Here is a 14,824-nt window from a genome sequence, read left to right on the forward strand (position 1 = left end):
CCCGACCCGGTTGCGTGGGGATATTATGTTCAAGGGACTGGGATACGCTTGGGGGGCTAGACAAAGACCGACGCTGAGCTCCAGAGAGGGGCAAGTCTTGGTACAAAGCCGTGCGAAGCGGGGTGAAACGAGGGACGAGGGACGAAGATGTCAGTAATGGTAATGGTCTATAGTATAGTATAGTTCAGTGTGCTGTATTTCTATACTATATTTCTATATATATGTATTTTATTTGTAGTAGTGGTGAAGGAAGATGACACCCGATAGCTGGAGTGTGTTAAAGCGAGACAAAACTCGGGTCTACCGGCTGGCCAAGTCCCCTTGTGTGTGAGAGCAAGCTGATGTTGCGAGGTTGCCAAGTTCCAGTCAATAGTCCCACCAAATGTCACCAGTCTACTCGTAAGTCGCTGCGATATTCATATTCATATCCATCTATAATCTATTGTAATATACATATAACACACACATACGTTGGTTGACACACAGTCAACTTTTAATACACACATATGTATGGTAATTTATTTATTTTTTTTTATTTACATTTGTTCTAATCTAAATAATGAAATTTTAGAGTCGTATGCTCACGTTTAAATCCAAAATGAAATTCGTGATCACAAGGTATCCTGATACTTGTGTATAGTTTTAGTTTCCCAACAACGGATCGATCGATCGTCAACATCCATGTGTGTAACACGCACGGAATATTATGTGATGCGCGTGTACGCACACATACACATACACATACAAATCCAACGCCGTATTACGGGTAGAATCGCTACGCTTAAGCTGGCAACACTGCGTATCCTCAACCGTGAGTCTGCAGTCTTCTGTCACACTCACTCACACTTTCAGAGATACTTACACTTAAACATTAGTGTGTAACCAAGCACAGACACAGAAGAACTCTATTGAGTACACTGCTCACGTACAGATATAATACATAGATATACAGAGATATAGATGTTAATATTATATACTGTACAGATACAGAGAAACTGTGGTAACCTCCACGATAAACACTGCACTGCACTGCGACGAGGCCGTGATACAACACACGGTAACAGTAAATAACTTTACTGATTGTGATTATAATTATAACTATGATAGTAATAGTAACAGTGAGGTGAGACGGTACCGCGTTAAGGTAGACCGCTCAATCAGGTCGTATGTGACATGACACTTGTACGCATATCACATTAACTCCTCAGTTTCTCTCACTCTCACTCACTCGGTTAAATATGTACTTGTGTATGTACTTACTGAGCAAGAGCAAATCCCAAGAGTCTGCGCGAGCGGATAACTGCGCGCGCGACCGTAACGATAAATCCCTTAGCACTTTGCGTACAATTTGTTAAAATACGGAGCGAACAGCATAAGTACGTGTAACCTCGACGGAACCCGAAACGAGAGTGTCCTCAGTTTCGAGCAACGTCCCGCTCTTCGTCATAAATCTACTTTTGTAAAAATCGGCTAGAAGCTATTTTATTGGCTGTCGGGGTGCTGCGTCCCGCCAATTTATCCCCTCTTCGAGGAAGCCAGCCAATGACAGAAGAGCGACAACCCACGTCGACGGCTGAGAGTAGGCGTTCACGTATGCTACTCTAAGTTTTCTTCCCCATTCTCCCTTTAACGACCTCGACGTCCTCGACATATACCCTTAGAATTCATTCCCGCTCCCTTCTCTCTTCATTCCACTTCACTTATATATTTGTGCCAGTATAGGTATATTTGGCTCGATGTGCAGCATATTATATATAGTGAAGTAGTGTGTAGTTATATACTGCTCACACACTCACACACACTTACAGACATATATGTGAGTACATAACGAGCACGAACCCGAATAACAACGGAGTTGTGTGCTACAGGTCTGGTCTCGTGTTCTGGCGCAACGTTTTAACGTATGTCGTAGCGGCTCGAGGGTTCTGTCGGCCTCGGGCGCTCTCTGCGGGAGGGGAACTTGTATAATATATATATATATATATATATATATATATATATATATATATATATGTATATATATATGTATATATATATATATATAAAGATAGTTGAGTTAATAAGAGTAAAAGAGAAGGATACGATCGAGAGAGCGAGAGAAGGGAGCCTTTCCCCTCTTCCGACTGTCGGTATTGAAATATCCTGGCCCCGGAGCTTCGTGCGACGATGCCGCTTCTCTACAACTGAACACTACGCAGTTCATTTCGTCTCTGTTGCGCTTGCTTTCCCCCAATACCCTGAGAATGATACGACCACGGCTCTCATATCAGGTCTACTCTCTCGTCATTTTTTTTCTCATTCTTTTTATTTCTTCACCTCTCCCAAGAGTGTTGGGGTTTGCGTCTCTTCTCTACTCTCCATGAAAGGCTTCTACCTACTGCTATATAAGTACTGTATATACTGTACGTACAAAGATATATAGACATAGATGTGTGTGTAAATGTGAAACATGAGGATATTTGTTCGAGTCCTTCGGATTCTGGGTGTGTAGCCCCTCTACGCTTCCTAAATGAAGTATCCCACCAGCGACGTTTACAACCGTTCTAGTATCTCATCCCGCCTGTTTTTCTTCTGATCTCTTGTACCTCCTACTCTTTTCTTCGATACCTTTCGGCAAATTATCGCTGAAGTATTCTTCTCTGCCTTCTCGATGGACAATCAATCGTATCTTCTTAAAATTAAACCCAAAGTCCTCTTGCTCTTTTAGATTTATGGCTTTTGTGCTCGGATTCTTGAGCTTTGGCCATTTTTTAATTGAAAAATATCCCACGTTTTGATTATTATTTGATAAATCTATACATTAGAATGATATTTATAAGCAACTTTGGTTTAATGATGTCAATTTTTCAGTATGCCTCTCATTCTTTGAGTCAGTTGTTTTAAAAAAAAATATTGCGTGACCTCAAGGACCACATCACGAATCACGTACCGTGAAATAATCGGCCTTCGAATACATGTATATTGTCTGCACGTTTTTGCTGTTTCTTGAAGTTATTTCTTTGAACTGAAACTATACTGATAAAAAAATTAACTCGGAGATTAAAGATCATAAAATTTGGACCAAGAAAATCTTTTTCAAGGCAATCAAACTCTTTATAATGATTCTTTTAATTCAAGAATTCTTTTCTTTAATCACCGAGTTTATATTTTTATCAGTAAACTCTTCGTTTTTCAATGCTTGATGTCAGCAAAAAACAACGAGAATTCCTTTTATTTGTTTTATAAAAATACTGATGAGCGTTATCGTGTTTTTTTTTTTTTTTTTTTTTTTTTTTTTATATTATCTTGAATTCCAATGCCTTTTTCGTTTACAATAATTACAATATATGCATATCCACAATGGTTAACCAATTTGGTATTGAAAATGTACGTATGTTTGCATAGCTGTGAAAGAATAAGTACGTGCAAAACATCACAAATAACAATCCATAATTATCTAGACGAATTAAATACTACCAATAATAAAAAATTGACGTCTTTACATTCGAATGCTCGAGTGAATAGTGTCGATGACGTTCTTAAAATAGCTCTGCAAATTGCCGAACATCCGAATCGTCACGCAACAATAGACGCTAAGACTTTTATACTTATACTGAGTTGTCTGTACAGCAGTAAGTTGTCTGCAAAGAATTTTATCCGCGGTGAAGATGATAATTTAATGTAAGATATAGATCGATGATCATGGACTAGTTTGACTCTAGGAACATCAACGCAGTCTTGAAATAGCTTCGAAATTTACTGATGAAAAGTTTAACAGATGAGGTAATGCTGATGAAAGGTCAATTGAGTTCGAGGATCGATGGATTAATATCTCAGTCGCGATTTATATCGATGCGTAGCGTCCATCGTAAGATTTACAGGGCGTGGCTCTTTTTGCACGCTTATATGCATACAATCTTTGTTGCTAATACTTATTACATACTTGATTTTAATAATAGATTAGATTTAAAAGCTGTAAGTCGTAATAATAATCGTAATATACAATCAGTTGTTTTCCTTGTTCTCGATTGACCGATTCGTCATAAGTCGTAACTTTTATCCTGAAAAAATGACGCGATTGTCGGTTCGAAATCATCTCGCTTGATAAATACCGAGAAAAAAATTCAGTATGATGATAAGTACAGTATATTACATTATAAGCTCATATGTATTTCACAAGTGTATTATTTTTATGTATATGTGGTATGAAAGTGAACAGAATGATGAAAAAGGGACGCGTGCGCGCGCAGTTTATACCGCGCTAGTATTTGAACATAATGATACTTCCTTGGCAAAAACGGGCTTGTTATAACTCAGAAACTACTTGAGATATCGATGTAATGTTTTTTGCAAATTGTTATAAACCATTTGTCATGCTTAACTTTAAAATTTCAGATTTTTATCTTCAGTAGTTTTCGAGATAATTGAAGTTTTAAGTTAGTAGTTTTTCGCTCTTTTCTGAGAGAGTTTCGACGCTTCTAGGCGGAATTTTTCGATTATCTCGACAGCTATGAAATGTGATCGCTGCAATTGATAATTTATTAAGACACTGCTTGTAGAAATTATTTTTGTATTGTTTTTTTCGGTTAATCGATAGATTTATGAATAATTTAATGGGTGTTAAGTAATTTATTTAGTGAGAGATTCAATTTATTTTTGATTTATATTCATTTCTTATGATATTAAATAAATATTGACTTCAACCGAGTACAAACTTTAATCTGACACCGGTCTACTTTTATTTATACATTATTGATTCATGTCAATATCAATTTTTCTAAAAGGTCATGTTGATTCTTTGTCTATTTTTTAATCACATCTGCAGGGTGAAATTATTTATATTTTTGTATTTTTTTTTTTCACTATTGGTCATTGTTGAGATTTTAATTTGTTTCAATCAGTATATAATAGGGTGGCGCCAAAATTTATTGTTATTTTTTGAGTGTCCTATGAAAATATGTTAGGTGATTATGTTTTAAGAGCCTTCTCTAAATATAATTTCAATAAAAATTTTTTTTCGGAATCGCTCGAGATTTTAAAAATTCTTGTTGTTCTTTTAATTTTTATGTTGAAAGTTACGAAAACTGAACATTTAAAGTAGAGATTTTTATTTTAAAAATTGCTGAAGATATTTAAAACTTTCTTCAGATATGCCGGATAAATATTTGTTAATTAAATTATAGTAGTAATAATTGTTTCGTCTAACTTTTATTACGGTCAAAGTGAATTAACCGGAATTAAAGGGAAGTAATTAAAGGAAATTATTTATTATATTCTTAAGTGAGCCAACTTGATAAAAAAAATGTACACGGTGAGAAATTTCTGTAGAAATTTACTATGCATACATAATAAGACTGAACCTTAATGACTCAATTCAAAATATTACCATAAAAATTTAAGAATATCATATTGTACCAATCAATATTTATCAGGGACCATAGTAAATTTGACCATGCAACTGTTACATAAACATATATAAAAAATTTTCGTAAACTGACAGAACAAAAACTGTTAGTGTGCTTAAAACTTTTCATTATAGTTCCATAGTAAAATTTCTGTTGCTCAGTCGACAATAAAAATTTATAAAAAAGTTTCACATTTAGTCACGTGTACTCGGTTTAAATTTAAAATTGTGACTAGGAAATTTTCAAATGTCCCATAGTAAACGTATGTGCGTCAGTCGCGACGCGCGCTCTTTCATTTTTTCGTGCTGCTTTGTTTTGTCAACATAAGTCTACAGACGCTATCAGTAGTGGTTAACGGTGTTATGAAAATTGCAATTAACATTAAGTTTTAAATAAATATTAGTTTATAAATCCATCAACACATGAATAGTTAATGAAAATTTGTAAGATTCATAAATAATAAAATATTTAATAATTTACCGTGAAAAATTAAAATGAAAACACACATTTGATGGTTAACCTGCAACCGACACTTCTAATAATAATAAAAAATAATTTAAAAGTTATATATTGTGTTTATAATTATTCATAATAAAATTAACTGCCAAAATAAATCCTACGTTCATTGTTAAAAATGAAAAAAAAAATAAAAACTATATTTTAAAAAATATTTTTAAAATTATTGCAAACAAAAAAATCTTGTTTGGTTTGATATTTTTTTTGATTGCTAAAAACATTTTTTACTCTAAAATTTTTTATTTTTTACAAACGTTTTCTTATTTTTTTTGCTATAGTACATTCGGAAATTTAAATTATTGCATATTTCATTTTACTATGATACATTTCAATTTCTACCATTTACTATGTCTGATTTCATTTGTTTCGGAAATTACTATGGGCCATTGTAAAATTTTATTCTGAGTCAATAAGGTTCACTAGTAATATGCACCATTGTAATATCTAAAATCCATGCAGAATAAAAAATAATGGAAATTTCTCACCGTGTAAAGATCGTTGACTATAATATTTTTAAAAGTCACTTAAAGGATTTTAAGTGTACAACTTTGAAAGTTTTAAAAATCATGAGTGAACCCTAATAATTTTTTGTAGAAGTCTTTTAAAACTTATTTTCAGAGGAAACTCAAAAAATAAAAGTATACGGTTTATTTGCATCCCCTAGTATATAACAACGTCAAAAAATTAAAATACATAATTCTTTTTTCATAACTGTAAATCGTAATGCAAGAATACATAATTTATGACACATATTCTTAGTATAGTATATAAATTACGACGGCGTACAATTTAATACAAACTTAAGCTTGACCCTGATCAAGGTCCGTCTAGCCTACGATAACCATTGTACATTATACCTAAATTACCTTGAGAGATTTTTCGGCAAATCCAATGGTCTCGGTTTCGACTGCGATAATATGAAATGAAAATAAGCCGAGAATTCTTACTTTTAAATGAATTTTAACGATAGAAGACTTTAAGACAAAATATCAAAATACATAGCAGAAAATAATTTCTATTAAGGGATTTCGTCACTAAAGAATCATTAGGAATTCCGTTCTTTTGAACTATTAATTAAAAAAATAATTATGGAAACTCTTAAGTGGAAATATAATAGATAATTATTATAAAATTAAAAAAAAATACTACAACATGTTTTTTATGCATAAAAATACTACAAGTGTGCTATAGAATTATATTTTTTTTGCTAAAAAATAATATAAGTATACGAGAGTCACTTGCTAGAAAGGTATTAGTATTATTGAACACAAAAAACCACACCCGAATGCTTGATGGGCAATCGTAAAATTAAAATTGGCAATCTCACTTTCAGCTTTAGAGTTTAAGCCCATAATTTTAAACAGATGGTATTTTACAAATAAAGTTTTAAAGTTTTTGTTTAAAGCACTAGTCGCTTGAGCAAATCGTCGAGTAATAATATAGGTTCGATAATTGCAATGTTTTACTCAAATACAACACTTTAAAATTATAAGTAAATATTTTCTAAGATGTTGGTGAAGATTAATAATAAACGAAACACTAATGACTTTTTCACTTTAAAAATAATAAGCAATCTTATTAATGAGAATCCTTAAAGTCGTAAAAGTCTATTAGTGTATCCGCATTCAAATTAAAAATGCTTAAGCCCTATTATAGACCGTCAATTAGTTTTTATTGCTTTAACTTTTCAGCAATGTCGGAAATCATCCTAAGTAAATAACATCGGCAACAGCTTTCTTTGTTTAATGAACCCCTACCGTTTGCTGTAACCAGAATGGACGGATTTTACACGTGTATATTGTGTCAGACCGACGATCTTTCGGCCTGAACAGTTTTGTGTATAAATGCTGTCCTTGCTAGGGTATAAAAGAATTTTATTTGAGACTCGGAAATTTCCTTGAGTAAATCATCTGGTTAAAATTTTTTGAATCATCCAACCCGGAAAATGGACAAAGAATATCATCAAGTAGAAAGTTTCATTGTATAAAAAATGACCATGTTTAAAAGTTCATTTTATTCAGTTGAAAACCAAGTATAACTACAACAAAATTTGAGATGTAGAGACTCAGAAAAATTAAAACGGATAAGTAAATATTAAAACGTTGAGATGTATTATTTACTTTTTGTAATACGCTGAACTAAAGAAAAGAGAGAATTAAAATTCTCGTTTTTTTGTTTGTGGTAATATTTAACAAACGGGAGATTATGGCTGAGAAGACTTTAGAGGATAAGATTTTATCTCTTCAACTCGATCGCTGGTCAGGCGCAAACGCGTAAGTTCGAACCTCAGTGGGTGCTGTAAGAATTTTTCACTGTTAAATTTCAGGTCTTTTAGTTTCGACACCCTCTTACTGATTCGTTAACGCAACTTAACGACTAAAACAAATCAATCAAGTCAAAAAATTGAGAAAAAGTGAAAGTGAACAGAAGTAAAAATTAACTTAATTCCGAAAAAAAAATTTTTGTACCGAGAAAATCTTTTTGAAGAGAGTTATCGTTTTGAATCAATAAAAAAATTCTTTAACGAAATTTTCTTGGCTTAAGTAAATATCACTCGATTCGTAAATGTTTTCTTGATTCACGACAAAGTAATTCTTCAAAATGATATTCTTTGTTGTAGAATATCTCTTCGAGTTAATTTTTTTAATTTCTCGCTAAGAAAATCGGAAAGTTATTGGTTTTACCCCAAGTTTTGCAAAAAACGAGTTTTCATCAGATCTCGACGTTTTGAGGTCCTAGAAAGCTTCCCTGATTATTCTTGCGATGGTGTCTGTATGTCTGTATGTATGTGTGTGTGTTTGTGTTTGTAAATCTCTTATAACTTTTGAACGGCTTATCCGATTTGATCGAAATAAGCGGTGTTCAAAAGAGTTCCGATGCCCTTAGATTTTTGATACTAGTTCTAAGAATTCGAGTCAATAAATTTTATGAAATCTCAAAAATTAAATTTCCAAAAATTCGTTTTTTTTTAAATATCTTCTGAACGGCTTGACCGATCGATTCTAAAAACTAATCAGCTCTTAACCTCAAAAAACCACGTCGATCGCCACCAGCCCGGACAAAATCGGTTAATTCGTTCGTGAGTTATCGTTGTCGAAAAAAATTGAAATAAATTTTTTTTTTTCAGAATTTCTATGGAATTTTCAGTCTGGCCAGTTCGCGCTCTAAGGTTCTTTAACAAGATAAAAAAACTGCGTTTAATGCCGTAAACTGCGAGAAAATCGGTTGATTCGTTCGAAAGTTATTGCGGTTTGAAAATTCAAAAAATAGTGTTCTATGAAACTTCTATTAGACTATTGAGCTCGAAGAGCTCATTTTCAGCTCAAAAACGTCATTAGTGCAATTTTAACCGCTTAGACATGGAATTAGCGGGAAGTTGCAGGGATGGCCTCTAGGGTCAACCGTTTTCTTAATTTTTTTTAATGTAAATGGAATCAAAATCGCCGATTTTCGAAATATTTTTTTGTTTACTCATACAATAACATGCTATTATTGCATGGAATAAAATCTTTTTAAGCTTTGGGATACTATAATCCAAGCTGAAAAACATGCAAAAGTTTAAGAACCAGCTGACACCGTTAAATAACTATGTTTTAGATGATTATCTATTCGAATATCTAATTTCTGGCAGACTTGTGTTTGCCAAAAATCGTCTGATTTCTTTGTTGTCTGTTTGAAGGTGACATTAAACACCTGCTAAATGTATAGTAGTTAATTCATATCATTTGTATACGGTTATTCACATTAATATCTTTGTTTTAATTGTGTGTTTAACAGCTTTTATGACATTTATATATTTGACAATATTAAATTAATGTTTTGTAAAATCGTTGAAATCGACCCAATTTAACAATAACGCGTTGTAATTTTTTAGGAAGTCGCTTAGTAATTGTAATACGTGATTCACAATATGCGTGATTGAATTCATAACAATATCAGTATTATTAAGTAAATGTTGACCAACTCAATACTGATTAGGTTTTAAGCTACTGATATATATATACGATTTTCTTTATGTTTTTATATGTTGATATACTTTTATCTATTGTCGTTTGATCTAACTTTGTTATAGGTACTTCATCATCCTTTTTCTTCTTTCAAATAATATAAAATATTTATAATGTGAGTTTTCTTGAAAATAGTCAAACTTTCAAGAGATGTTATATTTTTGTCAAAACGTAATACTGATCACTAGACACGATTTTCGATAACAATTACTATATGTACAGTAGAACGCTAATATAAATATTAACTTGACTCAAAAGAAAAAATCTTGGTTTATGTAAGATTTAAGACAACCTTTGGATCCAATTACAAAAATATATACATTCCAGTCAAAATTGTCTTGATTTTTTTTGCTCTAAATTCTGAATTCAATCATGATATCCATAATATATTTTCGTTTATTTAGTGTATAAGCTATTTGATTTTGGTACACAGTAAAAAATTTTGCGTCATTGCGTCAAAAAATTTTGTGTCAAAAATTTTTATGTTAAATATTTAACACTTTTTTGTGTTAATTCAACATTTTTCTGTGTTAATTTAACACAATAAATGTTAAATTTACACAAAAAAGTGTTAAATTTTTAACACAAAATTTTTTGACGCAATGACGCAAAATTTTTTACTGTGTACAGATTAATTCAATTTATTCAAACGATATCGTCATAATAAGAAAATTCCGTTTGGACCCACACATACTATGCTCACAACTCCGAAGCAATATAATAAACGACTCTATGATGCGGTACCAACAACAGTGATGCAATATTGTTTCTTAAAAACGAATGTATAATTTTTATTTACCAAGAAAAAAATACATTACATATTTACTGAAGATTATTATTTAATATGATTAAATTGCTATTCAATTTAGTTATGTAGTAAATATATGGTTTTATAGAGTCAGGCATGTATGTTTATATTTCATTATTTTACACTATTACACATAACTATATTCCTACTGCGTTAACGTCATAGTTATATCTAGCTTTTAAACAATTATCAAATGTTTTTATGACTCTCCGATTTCGTGTCACGGCTTCTAAAATAATTCGGTAATAAATTTTCTAATTATAAAACGAACATAGACCATCATTTGTCAACGTTTAGATTCAATAAAAAACTTGGAATTACCGTCCTTACACATCGAAAATTAGATTTTAGTTATAGAACGTTATCACAAATTATTGCTGATAATAATCATATAAGACGTTCTCATTTTATATATGCTATCTATTTAATCTTTATATCAAAAATTTTAAATCTAGATATCTGGAAATTAGTTTGAATTTATACATATTTATATTTATGGTACCAAAATCATCAATTTTTTTTAATTTGGTAATTTTTTAGTAATCATAATCATTGCTTTTTTTTTTTTGCAAAATCGCAAAATCAACAATTTGAAACCTTTTTTATTTTCTAATTATTCTATTTCACACCTTTCATGTTAGCAAAAATTTTTAAAATATCTACCAAATAATCGTCAATAAAATTCGTCTACATTTTCCGCTTATTATTTATAAAAATAAATTTTTCAAAAATGTGAAATTTTATTTTTTTAAGAATGTTGAGAAAAAATGTGTGATTATTCAAAAAAAATTCTACGTATCATTTTTGTTTTGCGAAATGTAGAATTAAAAAATCATCTTAAATTTACATTCCATAAAACAAAAGAAATAGAACAAGTAAAAAAAATAAGTAAGCGCTTTTAGCGTTATATGTTATATTAACAGTTGTTTGTAGCATATAGCAGGACTATTGATAAACGAAGAGTTGGAGAGTGGAGTGGAACGATAACAAGAACGGATGGGTTGTTTGTGGGGACTGTACCTTGCCAGCATTGTACGTACATATGTATGATACCGTCGCGTGAACACGACTCTAATACATATACATGCATACGCTCATAAAGAGGGAGCAACTAGGCGCGAGAAATAAACGACGAAATATCCGAGCTAAGCGCGCGCCACTGTGGCGGCTGTCTACATTCTGTCTCTCTCGCTCCGTCAATGAAGCCTGTATATCTCAGTTCCGCCGGCGTAATCATTGACTTATCGATCTATTGACGTAATTCTGAGAATACATTCAATATACAATAATAATGGTATTATTTCATTTTTATTTTTGTTTATTTATTTTTTTTTGTTATTTTTACCGATAAAACCTTTCTTTTAGAAGAAGAAACCTTGAAATTCAGTGTAATTATGATCATTGATCACATAAAAGTGGCTCGTAAAGTATAAGTATATGGGTTTCAGTTTGCAGGTTGATATACTTATTCGTATACACATCCATAATACATAATAAGAGTAGATATTTTGCTATCCTTTGGATCTTGAGGCACGACCGCGAGTGTGAGTATTAACATGCAGCCAATGTATTTATGCGCTCGGTGTATCGTGTGTATCTTCGGGTAACGTCTCTGCAAGATACTGCACGCTCACGTCTGTTGTGAATATAATCTTACTAAAGATACATTCGTTTTTTCTAGAAAACTAGAGGTAAAAGTCTTTAGTCTTTAATCTTTAGCATCTGCATTAACAGTTGCGGCTTTTGTACTTGAATATTTATTGTAAACAATGTTTGGTTTACAAAAAGAACCATTGAAAAATCAGAGTTTCTGTAGTAATAAGAGAAACTTCGAACAAAAAATTGAAAAAATTATATTTTTATAAAATAAAATTCCAAGGAATAATTTTTACGGCTTCAAATGTAATTTTATGTTTTTGAAATGTACTTCTTCCGAATTTGCAAAAATTCAAATTACAATTCATCCAATTTTTTGTTCGAAGCATCCAATTTGTATAATGATACACGAAAAAAAAAAAAAAAATTATAGGACAAATCACAATTGTCACACCGTAATCCAGGATCATATTTTCAATATCTATACTTTCATAATTTTACATTTTAAAATTGGCAATGTTAAAATATTGGTCAATTTTAATAAATTTCTTTAAAAATTTAATTGTTGCATTTGCATATAACGTAGCTTGTTATCACGATAGCTCTCGCAATTCTTGAGAGATCTTTATGAAACTTGGAACACTTCTTCTTTGGATAAATATGTTGAACGAGATCTAAAAGAATAACTGACATTGTCTCACGTATTTCTCACGGAAATTTAAGGACCATATTCCGGAGGATAAATTTTAAAGATTTTTACAGAGGAGAGAACTGATATTGCATTGAGATGATCATATAGAAGACAAGAATATTTTTACAAAAAATTTTTTTGTAACTTTGTTTACAGATACATTAAAAACAGTACACACAATCACGCGCTTAGTATCAATACTAAATATCGGGACCGAGCGATCACTTTATAAAACATTCTATAAAAGTGCTCTGGCATAGGGATGTATATATCCAATAAAAACAAAGCAGAGAATACGGTTGTATGCACGATTGAAAATGTTTACTGCGTACAGTACTTGGTCCGTATATTATAGTTATCGCACGCTGTTTGCACTATCGTTAAACTCGAATTATTGTGGCATATATAGCCCAGTATATATCTTTTACTCAGTGTTATTAGTAGCATAATAGCACGAGCTAACAAACGCTGAGCTAGAAAGCCTACATTAATATACCCACAATTACATCTACTTATTTACTTCCAGCAGTTAAACACAAACTACAATGCAATGCAAGAATTCTCAACTCAAATAGTTTCATTAACGCCTACAGAGCGTGTTTTAACAAGTACCTAAATAATTCTCGGAAAAAGTAACTCTATTGTTCCAGAAGTACTCAGATTTGAAAGGTTAAGCTGATTGTGAACTGTGAGTTATGACTTTATGACGTTACTATAGTATACTCGGGCTATAACTAATTTAGTGACTTGGGTCTTGAGATCTTTCACAAACCCGGCTGGTTGGGTCCTTCCATTTTGTATGCCGCAACTAAAAGCTTGGTCATTCACATTCTGTATCAATAATCCTCAGGCATCACTTATTGTCCTTTCGAAGTATTTATTTACCGAATTTTTCTCTTCAAAAACCGCCATTTTGTTGAATACATCTTTTAGAGTGTACCAGAACAATTTTTGGATAGTTTCGTGATGTCTGATTGTCTTAAAACAGTTTCTCGTGCGAGTACGAGAACAGAGAGAAGATAATACACTGATAAAAAAATTGACTTGACTCAAGACCCAAACTCTTGAACCAAGAATACCATTTTGAAGAAAATGATTTTCTTGAGTCAAGAGAATAAATTCTTGAGCTAAGAAATTATTCTTGGTCTAAGAAAATTTTCTTGAGTCAAGAATTTATTCTCTTGACTCAAGAAAATCATTTTCTTCAAAATGGAATTCTTGGTTCAAGAGTTTGACTCTTGAGTCAAGTCAATTTTTTTATCAGTGTAGTTATATTATCAATATGAAATAGTAATCATTAATATGTTCAATGATAACAAGGATTTTTTAGCGATGAGTTACTTGTCAGAGTTATTTTTCCAATTCTTAATAACGACTCTGGCTATGCTAAGATAGTAATTATTACCATTTTACATTGAGAAGAATAGGCTGGTTACGATTTCGTCTGATAAATATTACTTTTATCTTATCCCTGTATATACGCTCGAAATATTTTTAAATGTACCGCTCTCTTATGATAATCTTACCGCATTTGTGATAACTCTTTTGTGCAAAGTTGATCATTTTTCATTATTTCAATACTTGTTAATGATTCTTCACTTATTAGATTCAAAATACCACCGAAACTTCCGAAATAAATGAATTTTTAAGTTGAAAGCGGCAAATACCTCGAGAAATAAAGAAGCGACGCGCTACCTTGAATCATCACAAAAAGGAAGAAATACTTGTAAATTTCCCTGTACAGTTTCCAAAGTACCTTCATAAATATTCTACCAAAGTGTGATCGTTAAAATTTTCGAAATTGCATCACCCCAAAAAGTAG

At 31.7% G+C, this 14,824-nt stretch overlaps 1 protein-coding gene across 1 annotated transcript in view; it reads left to right on the plus strand.

Annotated features, from left to right (window-relative positions):
- Window positions 1-287: 287 nt before the first annotated feature.
- The window catches only part of LOC123266211 (ras-related protein Rab-37), a 134,783-nt gene continuing 120,246 nt past the window's right edge, over window positions 288-14,824 (plus strand). Inside the window, exon 1 of the mRNA XM_044730305.1 lies at window positions 288-399. The gene's annotated coding sequence lies outside the window, so the exon portion shown is untranslated. The remainder of the gene's footprint in view (window positions 400-14,824) is intronic.

Source organism: Cotesia glomerata, linkage group LG5, assembly GCF_020080835.1.
Source record: "Cotesia glomerata isolate CgM1 linkage group LG5, MPM_Cglom_v2.3, whole genome shotgun sequence".
Taxonomy (NCBI): domain Eukaryota; kingdom Metazoa; phylum Arthropoda; class Insecta; order Hymenoptera; family Braconidae; genus Cotesia; species Cotesia glomerata.